At 45.0% G+C, this 22,659-nt stretch overlaps 1 pseudogene; it reads right to left on the reverse strand.

The window, feature by feature from the left end:
* Positions 1 to 19,509: 19,509 nt before the first annotated feature.
* On the reverse strand, positions 19,510 to 20,773 carry LOC119357863 (annotated as a pseudogene).
* Between the last annotated feature and the right edge of the window lie 1,886 nt (positions 20,774 to 22,659).

Consider the following 22,659-nt stretch of genomic DNA (forward strand, 5'->3'; position numbering starts at 1 on the left):
CTTCATCAACTGCACCACTTCCGCCGTCCGGATGGCACCCATCTCGTGATCCATGGACATGGTTAGTCCAAGCGTGGCCTATGCCCTGTTCCGCCCCTATGCCATATGGTGCCCCGCCTGCCTATACCGGTGGCTGGCAGCCCGGTATCACGCTGCTCCTTCCTCCGCGCCACCGATCTACAACACCAGTCCTTATGCATTCTATGTCGCTCCATCGTCCCCTACATACAACAGTACAATGATGGTGTCTCCCTCTTTACGCCGATGCCGGCCCTACTGCCGACGCCACCACACCCGCAAGCTCCCGTGACTACACCGGCCTCTACTTCGACTCCGAGTTGGGACCAAACTGCTTTTCTACAAGCCATGAACAACTTTTTTCTTGCACATCTTCGTCTTTTCCCTCTATTACTCTCGGTGATGGATCTTCTATTCCTATTTACTGTGTCGGTCAGGCTCAAATCCAATCCCCAATTAAGCCTTTGCTTCTTTGTGATGTTCTTGTAGCTCCTGCCCTTATTAAAAAATTTGATTTCTGTTCGCCAAATCACCACTGATAATCTTGTTTCTGTTGAGTTTGACCCCTTTGGTTTATCTGTGAAAGACTACCGGACCAAGGCCGAGATGCTTGATTCAATAGCTCAAGTGATTTATATTCTCTCCGTGGTGTTCCGGCCGCTACTCCTCCAACATCTATGGTGGCCTCTGTTGATCTGTGGCACCAACGTCTGCCAATAAAAATATGTTATCCACACTTCTTAGTGAATTTTCAATACCTCGTAATAGAGACTCTCATAAGTTTTTTATGTGTCAGTCATATCAATTGGGCAAACATGTTCGCCTTCCCTTTAGTTCCTGTCAATCCTCTAGTACTTTTCCTTTGGAATTACTTCATTGTGATCTGTGGACATCACCAATAGAAAGTGTATCTGGTTTTAAGTATTATCTCGTGATTCTTGATGATTTTACTCATTATGTTTTGACTTTTCCTTTACGCAACAAACCCGACGTTCATAATATATTTCTTAACTTTCAGCGCTATGTCTCGGTCCACTTTTTCCTCCCTATAAGATTCGTACAATGTGATAATGGTCGTGAATTCGACAACTTTAAAAATTGAAATTTCTTTCTTCAATATGGATTTTTCTTGCGTTTCTCCTGTCCTTCTACCTCCCCTCAAAACGGCAAAGCCGAGCGTTTTCTTTGTACTCTTAATGACATCATTCGCACTCTGCTTGTTCACTCTTCTATGCCTTCGACGTTCTGGGCCGAGGCCCTCCACATGGCCACATATTTACTCAATATTCGTCCATCTAAAGTTAACCCACAAACTACTCCACATGTTTCCCAAACTCCTACTCCACTTCTCATAACAAAATTTCCCCGCGCTCAACCCCGTGTGTCCATCTAGGTTTTTCTGACGAGCACAAGGGTTAAAGTTGTCTAAATCTTGTTAGTGGTCGTGTTCATGTGTCTCGTCATGTAACATTCGCTGAAAACATTTTCCCCTTTTTCGAGTGTCAACAATTAGATTCCAACTCACCCACGCCGTCCACTAGTCCCTCTCGTCGCAAGCATCTTCCCTTCTTTCACCCGCCGACCTATACAGCGAAACCAGCCGTAGTAGCGGATCCTACCGCCACCACTTCTGTCATCACCTCTGTCCCGGCAGAGGTAAACACATCACACTCTGACACGACAGACCTCCTGCCATCGAAGTCGTCACCGCCATCTCCCGTGTCCGCTTCCTCCGCTTCACTGGACGCGTCCACCACATCTTTCCCCACCCCTCCTGCTCATGCTATTCCCGTTCCAGCTCCTACTAATGATCATACCATGCGCACACGTGCCAAGTCCGGGTTTCGTTTACCTGCAAAAGATCGTCTCAATCTTCATGCATCTTTATCTCCTTCCTCTCTACCCAAATCTTACAAATTAGCTCTCCTAGATCCTAATTGGGCCGCAGCTATGAAAGATGAATATGATGCCCTTCTGCAGAATAACATGTGGCAGTTAGTTCCTCGTCTTTCCAATGCAAATATCGTTTCGGGCATGGGTTTTTTCGCCATAAATTTGATTCTGATGGGAGTCTTGCACGTTATAAGGCTCGATGGGTATGCCGTGGTTACTCTCAGCAACACGGCATCAATTATGATGAGACTTTCTCTCCAGTCGTCAAGCCTAACACTATTCACACTGTCCTTAGCATCGCCATCTCTTCTTCCTGGCCAATTCATCAATTAGATGTCAAAAATGCTTTTCTTCATGGCTCTCTTCAAGAAACAGTCTATTGTCAACAACCTCTTGGCTTGGAACATTCCACCTATCCTAATCATGTTTGTCTTCTTCAAAATTTTGTTTATGGTCTTAAACAAGCACCACGTGCCTAGTTCCAACGCTTTTCTATGTATGCTCAAACCATCGGTTTTACCCCTTCCCATTTTGACACTTCTCTTTCACCTTTGATCACAACACCAACACTGCTTATCTTCTTTTATATGTTGATGATATTATCTTCACACCTTCCTCACAACATTTTTAGATCATATTATCTCTCTTCTTCGCCACAAATTTTCTATGACAGATTTAGGTCTTCTTCACCACTTCTTACGTATTGCTATTATCTGTGACTCCTCTGGTCTTTTCTTATCTCAACGACATTACACTCTGGATCTTCTTTCTCGTGCTGGTATGCTTGATTGTCAAACTTCTCGTACCCCTGTTGATACAGGTTCCAAACTCTCTGCCGACGGTGATCCTTTCTCTGATCCTTCTCTTTATCGTAGTCTTACCGGTGAACTTCAGTATCTCACTCTCACTCGTCCTGAAATTTCTTTTGCTGTTCAACAAGCTTGTTTATACATGCATGATCCTCGTATTCCACACTACAATCATGTCAAACGTATTCTTCAATATCTCAAAGGCACACTAGACTTAGGTCTTCATATCAACAAATCCTCTCCCACCTCCTTGAAAGCTTACTCTGATGCAGACTGGGCTGGTTGTCTAGATACTCGTAGGTCCACATCTGGATTTTGTGTTTTTCTTGGTAACAATTTGGTTTCTTGGTCTTCAATAAGGCAGTTTACGGTCTCCCGCTCGTCTACTGAAGCCGAGTACCGCGTTGTGGCTCATGCGGTTGCTAATGCGGTTTGGTTGCACCAGTTGCTGTCGGAGCTGCACCATCCTATTGAGCAAGCTACCATTGTTTATTGTAGGGGAACGTAGTAATTTCAAAAAATTTCCTACGCACACACAAGATCATGGTGATGCATAGCAACGAGAGGGGAGAGTGTTGTCTACATACCCTCGTATACCGAAACGGAAGCGTTGACACAGCGTAGAGGAAGTAGTCGTACGTCTTCCCGATCCGACCGATCCAAGCACCGTTACTCCGGCACCTCCGAGTTCTTAGCACACGTACAACTCGATGACGCTCCCCGGGCTCCGATCCAGCAAAGCTTCGGGGATGAGTTCCATCAGCACGACGGCGTGGTGACGATGATGATGTTCTACCGACGCAGGGCTTCGCCTAAGCACTACAACGATATGATCGAGGTGGAATATGGTGGCAGGGGGCACCGCACACGACTAAGGAACGATCACGAGGATCAACTTGTGTGTCTAGGGGTGCCCCCTGCCCCCGTATATAAAGGAGCAAGGGGGAGGCCGGCCGGCCCTATGGGGTGCGCCAAGGGAGGGGGGAGTCCTTCTCCTAGTGGGAGTAGGACTCCCCTTTCCTAGTCCAACTAGGAAAAGAGAGGGGGAAGGAAAGAGAGGGAGAGGGAGAGGGAAAGGGGGGCTGCGCCCCCCCTCCTAGTCCAATTCGGACTCCCCATGAGGGGGGCGCCACCTCCTAGGCTGCAGCCCTCTCTCTCCCCTCAGGCCCACTAAGACCCAATACTTCCCCGGGGGGTTCCGGTAACCCCTCCGGCACTCCGGTTTTCTCCGAAATCACCCGGAACAATTCCGGTGTCCGAATATAGCCATCCAATATATCAATTTTTATGTCTCGACCATTTCGAGACTCCTCGTCATGTCCGTGATCACATCCGGGACTCCGAACAAACTTCGGTACATCAAAAATGCATAAACTCATAATAACTGTCATCGTAACTTTAAGCATGCGGACCCTACGGTTCGAGAACAATGTAGACATGACCGAGACACGTCTCCGGTCAATAACCAATAGCGGGACCTGGATGCCCATATTGGCTCCTACATATTCTACGAAGATCTTTATCGGTCAGACCGCATAACAACATACGTTGTTCCCTTTGTCATCGGTATGTTACTTGCCCGAGATTCGATCGTCGGTATCCAATACCTAGTTCAATCTCGTTACCGGCAAGTCTCTTTACTCGTTCCGTAATACATCATCTCACAACTAACATATTAGTTGTAATGCTTGCAAGGCTTATGTGATGTGCATTACCGAGAGGGCCCAGAGATACCTCTCCGACAACCGGAGTGACAAATCCTAGTCTCGAAATACGCCAACCCAACATGTACCTTTGGAGACACCTGTAGAGCTCCTTTATAATCACCCAGTTATGTTATGATGTTTGGTAGCACACAAAGTGTTCCTCCGGCAAACGGGAGTTGCATAATCTCATAGTCATAGGAACATGTATAAGTCATGAAGAAAGCAATAGCAACATACTAAACGATCGGGTGCTAAGCTAATGGAATGGGTCATGTCAATCAGATCATTCAACTAATGATGTGATCTCGTTAATCAAATAACAACTCTTTGTTCATGGTTAGGAAACATAACCATCTTTGATTAACGAGCTAGTCAAGTAGAGGCATACTAGTGACACTCTGTTTGTCTATGTATTCACACATGTATTATGTTTCCGGTTAATACAATTCTAGCATGAATAATAAACATTTATCATGATATAAGGAAATAAATAATAACTTTATTATTGCCTCTAGGGCATATTTCCTTCAGTCTCCCACTTGCACTAGAGTCAATAATCTAGATTACATAGTAATGATTCTAACACCCATGGAGCTTTGGTGCTGATCATGTTTTGCTCGTGGAAGAGGCTTAGTCAACGGGTCTGCAACATTCAGATCCGTATGTATCTTGCAAATCTCTATGTCTCCCACCTGGACTAGATCCCGGATGGAATTGAAGCGTCTCTTAATGTGCTTGGTTCTTTTGTGAAGTCTGGATTCTTTTGCCAAGGCAATTGCACCAGTATTGTCACAAAAGATTTTCATTGGACCCGATGCACTAGGTATGACACCTAGATCGGTTATGAACTCCTTCATCCAGACTCCTTCGTTTGCTGCTTCCGAAGCAGCTATGTACTCCGCTTCACATGTAGATCCCGCTACGATGCTTTGTTTAGAACTGCACCAACTGACAGCTCCACCGTTTAATGTAAACACGTATCTGGTTTGCGATTTAGAATCGTCCGGATCAGTGTCAAAGCTTGTATCAACGTAACCGTTTACGATGAGCTCTTTGTCACCTCCATATACGAGAAACATATCCTTAGTCCTTTTCAGGTACTTCAGGATGTTCTTGACCGCTGTCCAGTGATCCATTCCTGGATTACTTTGGTACCTCCCTGCTAAACTTATAGCAAGGCACACATTAGGTCTGGTACACAGCATTGCATACATGATAGAGCCTATGGCTGAAGCATAGGGAACATCTTTCATTTTCTCTCTATCTTCTGCAGTGGTCGAGCATTGAGTCTTACTCAACTTCACACCTTGTAACACATGCAAGAATCCTTTCTTTGCTTGATCCATTTTGAACTTCTTCAAAACTTTGTCAAGGTATGTGCTTTGTGAAAGTCCAATTAAGCATCTTGATCTATCTCTATAGATCTTAATGCCCAATATGTAAGCAGCTTCACCGAGGTCTTTCATTGAAAAACTCTTATTCAAGTATCCCTTTATGCTATCCAGAAACTCTATATCATTTCCAATTAGTAATATGTCATCCACATATAATATCAGAAATGCTACAGAGCTCCCACTCACTTTCTTGTAAATACAGGCTTCTCCAAAAGTCTGTATAAAACCAAATGCTTTGATCATACTATCAAAGCGTTTATTCCAACTCCGAGAGGCTTGCACCAGTCCATAAATGGATCGCTGGAGCTTGCACACTTTGTTAGCTCCCTTTGGATTGACAAAAACTTCTGGTTGCATCATATACAACTCTTCTTCCAGAAATCCATTCAGGAATGCAGTTTTGACATCCATCTGCCAAATTTCATAATCATAAAATGCGGCAATTGCTAACATGATTTGGACAGACTTAAGCATCGCTACGGGTGAGAAGGTCTAATTGTAGTCAATCCCTTGAACTTGCCGAAAACCTTTTGTGACAAGTCGAGCTTTGTAGACAGTAATATTACCGTCAGCGTCAGTCTTCTTCTTGAAGATCCATTTATTCTCAATTGCTTGCCGATCATCGGGCAAGTCAACCAAAGTCCATACTTTGTTCTCATACATGGATCCCATCTCAGATTTCATGGCTTCAAGCCATTTTGCGGAATCTGGGCTCACCATCGCTTCTTCATACTTCGTAGGTTCATCATGATCTAGCAGCATGACTTCCAGAACAGGATTACCGTACCACTCTGGCGCGGATCTCACTCTGGTTGATCTACGAGGTTCAGTAGTATCTTGTTCTGAAGTTTCATGATCATCATCATTAGCTTCCTCGCTAACTGGTGTAGGTGTCACTGAAACAATTTTCTGTGATGTACCACTTTCCAATAAGGGAGCAGATACAGTTACCTCGTCAAGTTCTAGTTTCCTCCCACTCACTTCTTTTGAGAGAAACTCCTTCTCCAGAAAGATTCCGAATTTAGCAACAAAAGTCTTGCCTTCGGATCTGTGATAGAAGGTGTATCCAATAGTTTCCTTTGGATATCCTATGAAGACACATTTCTCCGATTTGGGTTCGAGCTTATCAGGTTGAAGTTTTTTCACATAAGCATCGCAGCCCCAAACTTTAAGAAATGACAACTTTGGTTTCTTGCCAAACCATAGTTCATAAGGCGTCGTCTCAACGGATTTTGATGGTGCCCTATTTAACGTGAATGCGGCCGTCTCTATAGCGTATCCCCAAAACGATAGCGGTAAATCAGTAAGAGACATCATAGATCGCACCATATCTAGTAAAGTACGATTACGACGTTCGGATACACCATTACGCTGTGGTGTTCCAGGTGGCGTGAGTTGCGAAACTATTCCGCATTGCTTCAAATGTACACCAAACTCGTAACTCAAATATTCTCCTCCACGATCAGATTGTAGAAACTTTATTTTCTTGTTACGATGATTTTCAACTTCACTCTGAAATTCTTTAAACTTTTTAAATGTTTCAGACTTATGTTTCATTAAGTAGATATATCCATATCTGCTTAAGTCATATGCGAAGGTAAGAAAATAACGATATCCGCCACGAGCCTCAATATTCATCGAACCACATACATCTGTATGTATGATTTCCATCAAATCTGTTGCTCTCTTCATAGTACCGGAGAACGGTGTTTTAGTCATCTTGCCCATGAGACACGGTTCGCAAGTACCAAGTGATTCATAATCAAGTGGTTCCAAAAGTCCATCAGTATGGAGTTTCTTCATGCGTTTTACACCGATATGACCTAAACGGCAGTGCCACAAATAAGTTACACCATCATTATCAACTCTGCATCTTTTGGTTTCAACATTATGAATATGTGTATCACTACTATCGAGATTCAATAAGAATAGACCACTCTTCAAGGGTGCATGACCATAAAATATATTACTCATATAAATAGAACAACCATTATTCTCCGATTTAAATGAATAACCGTCTCACATTAAACAAGATCCAGATATAATGTTCATGCTTAACGCTGGCACCAAATAGCAATTATTTAGGTCTAATACTAATCCCGAAGGTAGATGTAGAGGTAGCGTGCCGACCGCGATCACATCGACTTTGGAACCGTTTCCCACGCGCATCGTCACCTCGTCCTTAGCCAATCTTCACTTAATCCGTAGTCCCTGTTTCGAGTTGCAAATATTAGCAACAGAACCAGTATCAAATATCCAGGTACTACTGCGAGCATTAGTAAGGTACACACCAATAACATGTATATCGCATATACCTTTGTTCACCTTGCCATCCTTCTTATCCGCCAAATACTTGGGGCAGTTCCGCTTCCAGTGACCAGTCTGCTTGCAGTAGAAGCACTCAGTTTCAGGCTTAGGTCCAGACTTGGGTTTCTTCTCTTGAGCAGCAACTTGCTTGCCGTTCTTCTTGAAGTTCCCCTTCTTCTTCCCTTTGCCCTTTTTCTTGAAACTAGTGGTCTTGTTGACCATCAACACTTGATGCTCCTTTTTGATTTCTACCTCCGCAGCTTTCAGCATTGCGAAGAGCTCGGGAATAGTCTTATTCATCCCTTGCATATTATAGTTCATCACGAAGCTTTTGTAGCTTGGTGGCAGTGATTGGAGAATTCTGTCAATGACGCAATCATCTGGAAGATTAACTCCCAATTGAATCAAGTGATTATTATACCCAGACATTTTGAGTATATGCTCACTGACATAACTGTTCTCCTCCATCTTGCAGCTATAGAACTTATTGGAGACTTCATATCTCTCAATCCGGGCATTTGCTTGAAATATTAACTTCAACTCCTGGAACATCTCATATGCTCCATGACGTTCAAAACGTCGTTGAAGTCTCGATTCTAAGCCGTAAAGCATGGCACACTGAACTATCGAGTAGTCATCAGCTTTGCTCTGCCAGACGTTCATAACATCTAGTGTTGCTCCAGTAGTAGGCCTGGCACCCAGCGTTGCTTCTAGGACGTAATTCTTCTGTGCAGCAATGAGGATAATCCTCAAGTTACGGACCCAGTCCGTGTAATTGCTACCATCATCTTTCAACTTTGCTTTCTCAAGGAACGCATTAAAATTCAATGGAACAACAGCACGAGCCATCTATCTACAATCAAGCATAAACAAGCAAGATACTATCAGGTACTAAGTTTCATGATAAATTTAGGTTCAATTAATTTACTAAAAGAACTCCCACTTAGATAGACATCCCTTTAATCCTCTAAGTGATTACGGGATCCAAATTAACTAAACCATGTCCGATCATCACGTGAGATGGAGTAGTTTCATTGGTGAACATCATTATGTTGATCATATCTTCTATATGATTGACGCTCGACCTTTCGGTCTCCGTGTTCTGAGGCCATATCTGTATATGCTTGGCTCGTCAAGTATAACCTGAATATTCCGTGTGTGCAACTATTTTGCACCCGTTGTATTTGAACGTAGAGCCTATCACACCGATCATCACGTGGTGTCTCAGCACGAAGAACTTCGCAACGGTGCATACTCAGGGAGAACACTTCTTGATAATTAGTGAGAGATCATCTTATAATGCTACCGTCAATCAAAGCAAGATAAGATGCATAAAGGATAAACATCACATGCAATCAATATAAGTGATATGATATGGCCATCATCATCTTGTGCTTGTGATCTCCATCTTCGAAGCACCGTCGTGATCACCATCGTCACCGGCACGACACCTTGATCTCCATCGTAGCATCGTTGTCGTCTCGCCAATCTTATGCTTTCACGACTATCGCTACCGCTTAGTGATAAAGTAAAGCATTACATCGCGATTGCATTGCATACAATAAAGCGACAACCATATGGCTCCTGCCAGTTGCCGATAACTCAGTTACAAAACATGATCATCTCATACAATAAAATTTAGCATCATGTCTTGGACCATATCACATCACAACATGCCCTGCAAAAACAAGTTAGACGTCCTCTACTTTGTTGTTGCAAGTTTTACGTGGCTGCTACGGGCTTAAGCAAGAACCAATCTTACCTACGCATCAAAACCACAACGATAGTTTGTCAAGTTGGTGATGTTTTAACCTTCGCAAGGACCGAGCGTAGCCACACTCGGTTCAACTAAAGTTGGAGAAACTGTCACCCGCAAGCCACCTCTGTGCAAAGCACGTCGGGAGAACCGGTCTCGCGTAAGCGTACGCGTAATGTTGGTCCGGGCCGCTTCGTTCAACAATACCGCCGAACCAAAGTATGACATGCTGGTAAGCAGTATGACTTATATCGCCCACAACTCACTTGTGTTCTACTCGTGCATATAACATCAAACCATAAAACCTACGCTCGGATGCCACTGTAGGGGAACGTAGTAATTTAAATTTTTTTCCTACGCACACACAAGATCATGGTGATGCATAGCAACGAGAGGGGAGAGTGTTGTCTACGTACCCTCGTAGACCAAAACGGAAGCGTTGACACATCGTCGAGGAAGTAGTCGTACGTCTTCCCGATCTGACCGATCCAAGCACCGTTACTCCGGCACCTCCGAGTTCTTAGCACACGTACAGCTCGATGACGCTCCACGGGCTCCGATCTAGCAAAGCTTCGGGGATGAGTTCCGTCAGCACGACGGCGTGGTGACGATGATGATGTTCTACCGACGCAGGGCTTCGCCTAAGCACTACAACGATATGATTGAGGTGGAATATGGTGGCAGGGGGCACCGCACACGGCTAAGGAACGATCACGAGGATCAACTTGTGTGTCTAGGGGTGCCCCCCTGCCCCCGTATATAAAGGAGCAAGGGGGAGGCCGGCCGGCCCTATGGGGTGCGCCAAGGGAGGGGGGAGTCCTTCTCCTAGTGGGAGTAGGACTCCCCTTTCCTAGTCCAACTAGGAAAAGAGAGGGGGAAGGAAAGAGAGGGAGAGGGAGAGGGAAAGGGGGGCTGTGCCCCCCCTCCTAGTCCAATTCGGACTCCCCATGGGGGGGGGGCGCCACCTCCTAGGCTGCAGCCCTCTCTCTCCCCTCAGGCCCACTAAGGCCCAATACTTCCCCGGGGGGTTCCGGTAACCCCTCCGGCACTCCGGTTTTCTCTGAAATCACCCGGAACAATTCCGGTGTCCGAATATAGCCATACAATATATCAATCTTTATGTCTCGACCATTTCGAGACTCCTCGTCATGTCCGTGATCACATCCGGGACTCCGAATAAACTTCGGTACATAAAAAATGCATAAACTCATAATAACTGTCATCGTAACTTTAAGCGTGCGGACCCTACGGTTCGAGAACAATGTAGACATGACCGAGACACGTCTCCGGTCAATAACCAATAGCGGGACCTGGATGCCCATATTGGCTCCTACATATTCTACGAAGATCTTTATCGGTCAGACCGCATAACAACATACGTTGTTCCCTTTGTCATCGGTATGTTACTTGCCCGAGATTTGATCGTCGGTATCCAATACCTAGTTCAATCTCGTTACCGGCAAGTCTCTTTACTCGTTCCGTAATACATCATCTCACAACTAACATATTAGTTGTAATGCTTGCAAGGCTTATGTGATGTGCATTACCGAGAGGGCCCAGAGATACCTCTCCGACAATCGGAGTGACAAATCCTAATCTTGAAATACGCCAACCCAACATGTACCTTTGGAGACACCTGTAGAGCTCCTTTATAATCACCAAGTTACGTTGTGACGTTTGGTAGCACACAAAGTGTTCCTCCGGGAAACGGGAGTTGCATAATCTCATAGTCATAGGAACATATATAAGTCATGAAGAAAGCAATAGCAACATACTAAACGATCGGGTGCTAAGCTAATGGAATGGGTCATGTCAATCAGATCATTCAACTAATGATGTGATCTCGTTAATCAAATAACAACTCTTTGTTCATGGTTAGGAAACATAACCATCTTTGATTAACGAGCTAGTCAAGTAGAGGCATACTAGTGACACTCTGTTTGTCTATGTATTCACACATGTATTATATTTCCGGTTAATACAATTCTAGCATGAATAATAAACATTTATCATGATATAAGAAAATAAATAATGACTTTATTATTGCCTCTAGGGCATATTTCCTTCATTTATTGTGATAATATTTCAGCTGTCTACATGTCAGGGAATCCGGTTCAACACCGTCGCACCAAGCATATTGAGATCGACATTCATTTTGTTCGAGAGAAGGTGGCTCTCGGTCAAGTTCACGTTCTCCATGTGCCTACTTCTGCTCAGTTCACTGATATCTTTACTAAAGGCCTGGCGAGTACTCCGTTTCAAGACATTCGTTTCAGTCTCAACGTCGTCGAGCCTACCGTTGACAGTGTGGGGGATGTTAGAATACAACCTGTAATAGGATTAGGACTCCTACTCGGTTTGTAATAGGGTTAGGTCACGTGCGGCTTGACTCTTATATATACCTCTTGTACTGGAGAGGGCACCATGTGAACCCATGGGCATATGCATCCACTTTTCATAAAATGCATTTTAAGCACGTTTTAAAATGTCAAAAAATCAAAAGAAAATATCACGCATACATGTTCGCAAATGTTTATACGCGGCGCAAAGTTTTATGTAAAAATATCTTTTTGTTTTGTCTCCACAAAAAAAGTTATTTTTCCGTGAAACTTTATGCACGCACATAGAACATGAAGACGTATCCGTGCAATTTTTTTCCAGATTTTTTTAGAATTTAGAAATGTGTTTTTCAAAGTGGGTTCATATGTACCCGGGTTTATATATCCATGCATTTCTCTCTTGTACTGGCACAATATTGCGTGAACAATTATTCAATACAATTCTATGATTTCAGCATCGACAATTAACGTGGTATAACTCGAGGGAGGCAGATTCTTGAAAGAGAATATTGTTATAGTGATAGGATAGAAGTTACCATCAGTGATTTGCAGGAGGTAAGGTCGATACGAGGTGTTTGTAGAGAAAAAAAATACACCTTGGTGTTGAAGGAGACATAATGGACTAGTAAAAGAAGACGGCAAGAAGAAAACAAAACGCCCCATTATGTTATATTCGATGCTGTTCTTAGGCTAGTGATGCTCGACTCTTACGGCCTGCGTGTCGCGAGACAAACCCATTTTGGTTGACACATGACCCATTCCAAAGAATGATATTGATGTGACAGAAACAAGAGAAACCAAAACACCACTAGCTCTCGAACGTTACCATGCGTAAGGTGAGTAGGGAAGATGCTTAAATAAACCAATATTTCTTAAAGCATCGATGTTTATTTGTATAAGGTAGACGCTTAATTAGGTGTCTCGTTAGAAATACACTGATGCTTAAAAACGCTTAAAAAATTAATTTATTTTTCTAAGCACCTCTCTAGACACCTAGCATTGTACGGCACCTAAGAAGGCTATCAGAACATATATGGAGTCGAAACAATCATGCGTCCACACATGTCACCTCTAAAATCGAGGGACCTAAGAAGGCTATCAGAACATATATGGAGTCAAAACAACCATGCGTCCACACATGTCACCTCTAACATCGAGCAGCCGTCGCCAACAACACATGCTACTAACAAAGAAAATCTTATGTACATGCCATGCAAAAGAAAGATGCAAGGATACTGGGGTTTCGGATCCCTCGGGACAAGATGAGTAGATTTTTTCCATGTTGTTGTGTTTTTTAATAAAACTTGAACTTTATTAATTAGAAACAACTGTTACATCGTCAATAAAGAAGGTACAATCTTATTCATAGGTGACAATTTTTTTTGCTAGCCTAGCAATTTCATGAGCCACCTTATTTACTTTCCTATTACAATGTTCAAATCTAATAACGAAAAAGGGTTTTCCCCCGCTTTATATTATAAAGTCAACGACCAAGCATCCAACATAAGAGTACAGGAACCGATCAAGTCAACAAGTCATGCTGGGGGCACAGCAGAACAAACCCCAAAAGAAGAAGACAGAGAAAGAAAGCTAATCCGGCTCGGGTGGAGGTGGCGGTGGAGGCGGTGCTGGCGAGAGGGCTGCTGCCGAAGATCAAAGGCCTGCGCTGATGTTGTCCAGAATTTCCCGATCACGCCGCTTGCTAAGCGGTCTCCAAAGCTGTAAGAGGCCACACATTTTAAACATAGCGTCGGTCGCACGATTGGGGATCACACGTTCGATGACAAGCTTATTACGGGAACACCACAGGGTCCAAACAAGGGTCCCCAAAGCCACCCAAGTGGCGGCTTTCCGGGGACCAGGGAGGCGAAATGCCTCCCCAAACAGGTCCAGGAGGTTATCGTGGCACCAGTTGCCACCTATGACCTCCCGGAAGCAACTCCATAGGAATTGAGCTGCAGGGCAACGGAAGAAATGTGGTTGCAATCTTCCGGGACCAAACAAAGGGGGCAGAGGCCATCACCAGGGCCACTACGCTTGCGGACCTCCGTGCCCGAGGGTAAACGGCCTCGAACCCACTGCCAAAGGAAGATGCGGATCTTCAGGGGAAGTTTGATTTCCCATAGAACGGATAATTCCGCCGGTCCCGGAGTGGGTATGATTGCCTGATAAAGGGACCTAGTTGAGAAGCGGCCATTTGGCTCAAGATGCCAAGATAGCGTGTCTGGCTCGAGAGAAGGAGAGCGGAGTGCAATACATGCGACTAGCTCGTCCCATTGTTCGCGTTCCGCCGTCCCAAAGGTACGGCGGAAGGTAACGGCCCCCAAGTCTACTAGGGCAACTGCAACCGATAAGAGTGGGCGGGTGCAGATCGAGAATAACGAAGGGAAGCGCACCGCAAATGAGCGGGGCCCTGCCCATCGATCTAGCCAAAAAAGGGTGCCAGTGCCAGACCCAACAGAGATCGCGGTCCCAATGCGTAGCACAGGCATCAGACGGATCACCGACTGCCAGAACTGGGACCCGCTTGACCTAGAGGCAAAGGCCAAAGGTTGACCACGAAGGTACTTAGCGCGAATAATCTCCAGCCAAAGGCCGCCCTCCTTAGTCTGGATACGCCAGAGCCATTTCGAGAGGAGGGCGATATTCATCCGCTTGGATGAAATGACCCCAAGACCACCCTGGTCCTTAGGTTTACAGATTTCAGACCACTTCACCATGTGGTATTTCTGTTTATTATTCTCGCCGGCCCAGAAGAACCAGGAGAGGATTTTGGTTACCTCCTGATGGAGGGATTCATGTAAATTATAGAATCCCATGAGATACATCAGGAGGCTAATAAGGGAGGAATTCATCAGAATCACTCTAGCGGCCTTGGATAGCCATCTCCCTTGCCAAGGCTCCATCCGTGGTTGGAGCCTGGCAACTACAGGGCGGAAATCTTTCTCTAGTAGACGGTTATCACTAACCGGCAAGCCAAGGTAAGTAGTCAGGAATGACCCCAACCGACAATTCAGGCGGTTGGCAATGTGTTGGGCTTTCGACGGTGGATACCCAAGCACCATGACCTCACTTTTGGCAAAGTTGATCGTGAGGCCCAACATCTCCTGAAAACAAAGGAGGAGGAATTTGAGGTTCCGGATATCCTCATCCGAACCCTCCACCATCATAATGGTGTCATCAGCATATTGGAGCTGGGTCAGGCCTCCATTGGCCACAAGGTGGGGGCAAATCCCCCTGATGTGGCCTGCCTGTCTTGCCAAATCAAGAATAGAGGCTAACGCATCAACCACAAGGTTGAGAAGGAAGGGGGAAATCGAGTCTCCTTGTCGGACACCTTGTCCCGTAAATAGGGACCAATTTCCCCATTGATATTAACAGCAGTACGACCACTCATCACAAGCTGCATCACTCGAGCCACCCAATGAGGGTCAAAGCCCCGTTTAAGCAATACTTCCCGAAGGAAGGACCAATGGATGGTATCATATGCTTTGTGAAAGTCGATCTTGAAGAACACCGCACGCAGGTGTTTGGTCTTGACCTCATGAATGATTTCATGGAGGACAAGGAACCCATCAAGAATATATCTACCTTTTGTGAAGGCCGATTGGTTCGGGTGGTGAATCCGAGGAGCGATCAGGGCCGCCCTAGTGGCGTACCCTTTGGCCAGAATCCAGAATATCACATTAAGAACGGCGATAGGGCGGAACTGTCTAATGTCAGCAGCTCCGGGGACTTTAGGGATCAAAGAGATGATCCCATAGTTGAGATGAGACATGTCCAATGTCCCCCTGGCGAAGTCCCGGAATAATTCCAGAATGATCTCCTTGACCATCGGCCAGAAAGCCTGGAAAAAACGGACTGGAAGCCCATCGGGGCCAGGGGCCGAGGCCGGGTTCATCGATTTGACGACCGCTTCCACCTCCGCGGCATCAAATGGGGCCATCAGCGCCGCATTCTCTGCCGGGGAAACTAATTGGTCATGTGACCAAATATGGTCGGCCAGAGCTACACCACCCCTGGCACGGCCCATGAATAATGACTTATAGAAGTCATCCACCAAGGCGCGAATCGCTGGTGGATCCTAAAAAAGATGGCCGACCTCCCATAAAAGAGGGATGGAGCACCGTCTCCTGCGGCCATTGGCGATTGCCTGGAAGTAAGCTGTATTGGCATCACCAAACAGTACCCACTTTATAGACCCGCGTTGGCGCCAAAATTCTTCCTCCTTGGAGTAGATCTCCATGAGGGACTCTTCCAAGTTGTATCTATATGCCCATTCCTCAGCGGAGATCCCTGAGGTATCAGCGCGCAGGTCCAGTACGCGGATTTCTTCAAGAAGGGTGGCCTTTTGGACCCGAAGGTCCCTCCCAACATTGGCACCCCATCCCTTCATGAATTGCCTAGAGCGCTTGGACATGTGATGCCACTCATCAAGGAGCGACATCGCCCTATGGGGTTCCAATAAGGCCGAGGCCCAGTGGGCCTGGACGGCGGCAATGAAGCCCATTTGCCGAAGCCAAAATGTTTCGAAACGAAACCGCGGTGGGGGGCGGGGCCTCTCATCACGAGAGGACAAGAGAAGGGGTACATGGTCCGACCCAATGCGCGTAATGGCCTGGAGGGAGGCTAGGGGGAACCGCAACTCCCAGTCGGGGGAGACAAATACCTGATCAAGCACACTAAGGGTTGGGTTAACCTGTTTATTGGTCCAGGTGTATCTCGCCCCAACCCTATCTAACTCGAGCAGTCCTAAGTCTGCTACCCAGTCGTTGAAACGACGGATTTCCGTGAGGTCAACCCTTGCGTTGCTCTTCTCCTCCGCTGAGCGAAGGAGGTTGAAATCTCCACCAACCACAACCGGAAGCGTCGCGGAGGCGATCTTGGTGTGTAGTTCGGCAAGGAAGGCCGCCGACCTACTATGGTCGGCAGGGCCATAAACCACAATAACCTCCCATTTGAAGTTAACCGCACGCTCCCACAGTTCCATACTAACAAAGTGGGATCCACGATCCATGGATCCCACCTCGAAGGTGGCATCCTTCACACCTAGAAGGATCCCACCGGAGTGTCCGGCCACTCCACTAGATGGCAGCCAATGCCACGCGAATAAGTGACGGCTCAGACGCTCAAGCTGTTCAAATCTAATAAAAAAATCACAAGCCAAAAAATAACAATCATAGACAACTATAGCCGCCGCTCCAGCCGAGTGTCCTCAATTCTTCATTGTGTCAACCACTTCTATATTGTACGAGTTAACAACAAGACGATTGCAACCCGCCTTCTGTGCAAGGAATAACCCAAATTTTAGCGCCGCAACTTCAGCTGCTAATACATCAGCTCGACAATCAATCCTCCAGTTTCCAGCGACAATGAACCTGCCTTTGTCATGTCTAAGAATCGCCCACGCTTTACCCTGAAGCAGATCATGATGAAAAGAAGCATCAACATTCAGCTTAACAAAAACCCTAGGAGAGATGCTCCATCCCCTGTTTTACTAGTTGCCTTAGGGGAGTAGGCATTAACATAGTTTGCCATTATGGCACGAGCTCCCATCGAAATTTGGTTTGCATCTTGAAACTTTCCTTTTCGAACAAGTTTCTATTTATCGCAAGGTTTTGGTTACCGGTCAAATTTTCAAGATTTCCCATGGTTACCGCGTATTTCCGTGCCCCAGGGTAAATCCTCATACCGAGCAAAAATTATCAATCTTTTTGAATTTAAACACTTGATTTATAGTAAAGTATGTAGGATCTACTTAATGCCATGAGAGTTGGTTCTGGCTGTCTGTAGCAACCTAGTTCCTGTTTTGAGAGGTCTCTGGTTCAAATGTTTGATCATTCACGTATTTGAATTAATTCAACTATAAAATTCGTTTGAAATATTCTCGGTATTTCTCAGTAACCGTGGTAACCACGTTTACCAATCCCTAGGGTAAAAATGCCTCATTCGGTAACCAACACATCGGTTTATCACACCATAAATACCAAGCTTTTATAGCGATTAATTCACGCACGTTCTGAATGCCCCCTATAGATATTTCCTGATCTTGCATATAGATATTTCTGTTGTTGTTGTCATCAAGGGGAGTGAGAGGGGTTGAAGTTTTTGTTTTCTTTGAGGGGGAAGTCAGAGTTGGGGGCTGGAAGTGAGTGATTAGGCCCAACATAAGCGCTGCGTCATGGGCACCAAATTGGAACAGGGCTATAGTTTTCTGAGCGAAAATTCTAGACTCACGGACTCTTATGGGCTAATTCTCCTGCACGCGTTATTCAGATGGAGAAGAAGCTACCAGATGGAGCGAAAATTGGCGTGGACATTTCGTTTCTTATCGATGTCCGAGAGAAAAGCTACTAGCAAGTTCGTCCACGTGGTGAATTATAGATTTAAGTTTGCTACAACATCCAATCATCCATATAATCTCCGTGTTTCTTCTGTTTTCTACCAGTCATATTTGTGCATAAGAGTTAAAATGCTTTCAGCGGGCATGTTGGAGCGCGCATACCAAGTTCCCACATTGCAAATATGATCCTGGGCTCCTAGCCATTAATATGTTTAATTCCACATTTTCTTCATCTAATTTCTAAATGATAATGTGCAACATCTATCTCCTGGTGAACCTTTTTTTCTTGCGACTGTATCTCCTGGTGAACCTATTTTACGATAAGATTTTTAGGGCATTTTTTGATGATTTTTTCCTGTAGCCCTTAAATAAAATCAAATATAATCAAGTGCAATTCACATTAAGTTTTCTACTCCTAGTTAGTTGTAAAGAACAAGTTCAATTCAGTCTGATTTAGTTCTTGACATGACCGTGCTGCCAGCAACTCCTTTTCTCTAGCTAGCACAATAATTGTACTTGTTTGATGTAAAGGACATAAATACAAGGAAATAAACTAGAAGCTTATTTCAAATTAACTAGCTAGTGGTGTTTGTGTAGTTCAAGAAAAAGCTAATCTTTTTCTCGACAAATAAGTTGACATGCAAAGAATCAGTGAATGTATTTGCAAGAAAGCAAACATAATTATCAATAAAATTGGTTGTGATTGTCACTGTTGACAATGGCAGTAGCTAGTTGGAACTAGATACAAACCAATAAATAACAAGATCTCAAATCTCCAACCAATAAAGAGTTCAACCCAAATTTTACAATAACACTATTATATTTAAATAGTGATTATTGCAATACATGGATAATTAATTAATGCACTAGGTTGCGCTTGTGACCAGGCAAGACAAACTTATGAACTTGCAAGGATGGCAATCAGATCGACATCCGCACAATGCTGATATGAACATTGTCTTGATACAACTTTATTTGTACTTTATTTCAGAATTTAAACAACTAGTTTGGGCGGGTCACACATGGTGTTGTGTGACACTTTATTTGTCACCGCTACATCGACATATCCATCGACTAAACAACGGTGATCCAACTATATATTAATAGAGATCTTTTCTTATCAGTAGGCACCAACTACAGTGCCAACGCCGAATGGCGCACTAGTGGTGGTTCCGTACAACGGCACGTTGACATTGCACATCGTTGGCAAGGTACGGAGTGCAATGGAAGTCATCACCTCAAATTGAGCTATCTGGTGTGGCTGCAAAAAGGTACCCTGTGCCAATTGTTGTTGTTGAGGTTGTTGCCCGAGTTGCTGCTGCGATTGTTGTTGGGGTTGGGAGACACATTGGCCCAACTGTTGGGGTTGTTGTTGCTGAGCTTGGATGATACTCTGAACTTGTTGTTGTTGTTGTTGTTGTTGTTGTTGTTGTTGTTGTTGTTGTTGTTGTTGTTGTTGTTGCTGCTGCTGCAGGATGATAGAGTAGATGATAGCACGGATTGACTCATGGCGGGACTGCCCGGGGATTTGCCGCAACTGTTGGCAACATTGTTGCTGCATCACATGGCAAATCCTCTGCTGCAACATTTGTGACCTAGCAAGACATCACTGCATTGCCACAGGGATGCACTGCTGCTGGAGGAATACCTTGCATGGGTTTAGTTGCTTCAAAACAGATGGATGAATAACTGGTATTTGTTGTTGCTGTGAAAATGGTGGTTGTTGTTGCTGCGAAAATGGTGGTTGTTGCTGCTGTGAAATTGGTGGCTGTTGTGAATACGATGGTTGTTGTTGTTGTGAAAATGGTGGTTGTTGTTGTTGCTGCTGCGAAAATGGTGGTTGTTGTTGCTGTGAAAATGGTGGTTGTTGTTGCTGTGAAAATGGTGGTTGTTGCTGCTGTGAAATTGGTGGCTGTTGTGAAAACGGTGGTTGGTGTTGCTGCAAAAATGGTGGTTGTTGTTGTTGTTGCTGCGAAAATGGTGATTGTTGTTGTTGCGAAAATGGTGGTTGCTATTGCTGTGAATATGGTGGCTCTTGTTGCTGCGAAAATGGTGGTTGTTGTTGCTGCGGAAATGGTTGTTGTTGTTGTTGTTGTTGCTGTGAAATTTGCGCAACGGCACTTGCCGCCGCAAGAGCGAGGAGGGAAAAGACGAGGAATGTCTTCATTGTGGATTGGTGTCAACTAGTGTTGCTTGGTTTTGATGCTTGTGCTTGTGATGATCTTTATACTTCATGCCTATTTATAGTAGCCCGGGCACCACCTCTTTTCTTCTTTGCATCAGCTTTAATAAATTTGTTTGGCTGCATCTGAAATGAATTTTTTTGGTACATTGTGTTTGGTTGCGCTAGCTACAAGCGTACTTTTGGATTAATCATTAAAGTTGCTTTTTAGTTGTGCATATGATCGCACACGAAGTACAGAAACCCTGATGTTTGTTATATATGACTCATCTTATTCACTTTACATGTCACACACTTATCAAGATAGTATCACTTTTGCAACCGAGTTTGGAACCTTGTATAGGCTATCAACCATAAACTAAAAAGGCAAAACTTTTGTAGGACTAAGTTGCAATCGTGTGTGGGCTATTAAGATATGCTCGATTATTAAAGCCTTGCGTGTGGAGGGTTCTTCTAGAGTTGGTTGCTTTTTATAACTAATTTTGTATTTTCCACTAAGATGATAAGATGAACCGACGCCTATAGAGCATGATATGACTCATCGAATTCCCTTTATATGTAAAGGATGATAATTGCTTACAAGATACTCCTACTAGCATATATTCGGTCCTAAGTCTAGACATGTCATCATTAGTTCCGTGTTTTTGTTTAGATAAATCATCAGTTCCATCTATTTGTGAAAGCTTTTTTTGGGGGGGGGGTGATAGTTTTTTTTGGCGCTAGGGGAAAAATATTTTTTGATCTAGGGGGAAATGATAGATGGGACTGGAACAGAGGCCCGCATCCTAGAGCGAGAGATTAGGCCCAACATAAGCGCTGTGTGTTAGGGCACCAATTCGAATTGGGCTATAGTTTTCGTAGGCCCCAATGTCACAAGCCGAACTCACACTCCGCAGATCTGCGTCATCTCCTTGCTCGTCCTCCTCGCCGGTCAGACCGCTCGTCGGCGTAGCCTCTCCCGGATCCCACCGCCTGCGGCCGGTCACATACGTCTGAGGCAGCGGAGGCGGAAGCCTCCCTCCTGCCCTCCGCACCCGCTACCACCACCATTGGTCGACAAAAAGGTCACTTTTGAAGCTCCTTCGTCGATTGCGGGCCGTACGTCGACGACAGCCATTCCGGCCTCCCCGCTAAAACAAGGTATCGATCCTGGCCGTCTGTCTCTTCCAACGATTCAATTCACATGAATTCGAGAGGCGTACCCATCTCCATGCCAGCCACATGAATCAGGAGGGTCATGAAGCAGGATTCATCTGCGTAGCCTGATAGTGACATACATTTGTGGCTTTGGTAGCTGAGCAACTTTGTGCTTTCTATGGATGTCACTTCAAAAGTTCAAATAATCATCAAATTTCCGCCTTTGGGTGCTGCAGGTGGAGTGGAGGACATTCAGTTTCCCTCTGATGTCCGAGAAGTCCGTCTTCGGTGCAGCAATTGTGGGTGTTAAAACCGGGGGATCTCGGGTAGAGGGTCCCGAACTGTGCGTCTAAGGCGGATGGTAACAGGAGGCAGGGGACACAATGTTTACCCAGGTTTGGGCCCTCTCGATGGAGGTAATACCCTACTTCCTGCTTGATTGATCTTGATGATATGAGTATTACAAGAGTTGATCTACCACGAGATCGTAGTGGCCAAACCCTAGAAGCTAGCTTATGATTATGATTGTTGTTGTCCTACGGACTAAACCCTCCGGTTTATATAGACACCGGAGGGGCCTAGGGTTACACAGAGTCGGTTACAAGGGAGGAGATCTACATATCCGAATTGCCAAGCTTGCCTTCCACGCAAAGGAGAGTCCCACCCGGACACGAGATGAAGTCTTCAATCTTGTATCTTCGTAGTCCGGCCGAAGGATATAGTCCGGCTGTCCGAGGACCCCCTAATTCATGACTCCCTTAGTAGCTCCTGAACC

This window comes from Triticum dicoccoides, chromosome 1A (assembly GCF_002162155.2).
Source record: "Triticum dicoccoides isolate Atlit2015 ecotype Zavitan chromosome 1A, WEW_v2.0, whole genome shotgun sequence".
Lineage (NCBI taxonomy): Eukaryota > Viridiplantae > Streptophyta > Magnoliopsida > Poales > Poaceae > Triticum > Triticum dicoccoides.